Here is a 584-nt window from a genome sequence, read left to right as displayed (position 1 = left end):
GGTGGGGGGGGGGAGAACGGTGGGGGGGGGGGAGAACGGTGGGGGGGGGGAGAACGGTGGGGGGGGGGAGAACGGTGGGGGGGGGAGGAGAACGGTGGGGGGGGGAGGAGAACGGTGGGGGGGGGGAGGAGAACGGTGGGGGGGGGGAGGAGAACGGTGGGGGGGGGAGGAGAACGGTGGGGGGGGGAGGAGAACGGTGGGGGGGGGAGGAGAACGGTGGGGGGGGGGAGGAGAACGGTGGGGGGGGGGAGGAGAACGGTGGGGGGGGGGGAGGAGAACGGTGGGGGGGGGGAGGAGAACGGTGGGGGGGGGAGGAGAACGGTGGGGGGGGGAGGAGAACGGTGGGGGGGGGAGGAGAACGGTGGGGGGGGGGGAGAACGGTGGGGGGGGGGGGAGAACGGTGGGGGGGGGGGGAGAACGGTGGGGGGGGGGGGGGAGAACGGTGGGGGGGGGGGGAGAACGGTGGGGGGGGGGGGGAGAACGGTGGGGGGGGGGGGAGAACGGTGGGGGGGGGAGAACGGTGGGGGGGGGGAGAACGGTGGGGGGGGGAGAACGGTGGGGGGGGGGGGGAGAACGGTGGGGGG

The sequence above is a fragment of the Chiloscyllium punctatum genome, chromosome 28, assembly GCF_047496795.1.
Source record: "Chiloscyllium punctatum isolate Juve2018m chromosome 28, sChiPun1.3, whole genome shotgun sequence".
In the NCBI taxonomy this organism is placed as follows: Eukaryota; Metazoa; Chordata; class Chondrichthyes; order Orectolobiformes; family Hemiscylliidae; genus Chiloscyllium; species Chiloscyllium punctatum.
The sequence above is the reverse complement of the archived record's forward strand: the minus strand, read 5'-3'. Positions refer to the sequence as shown.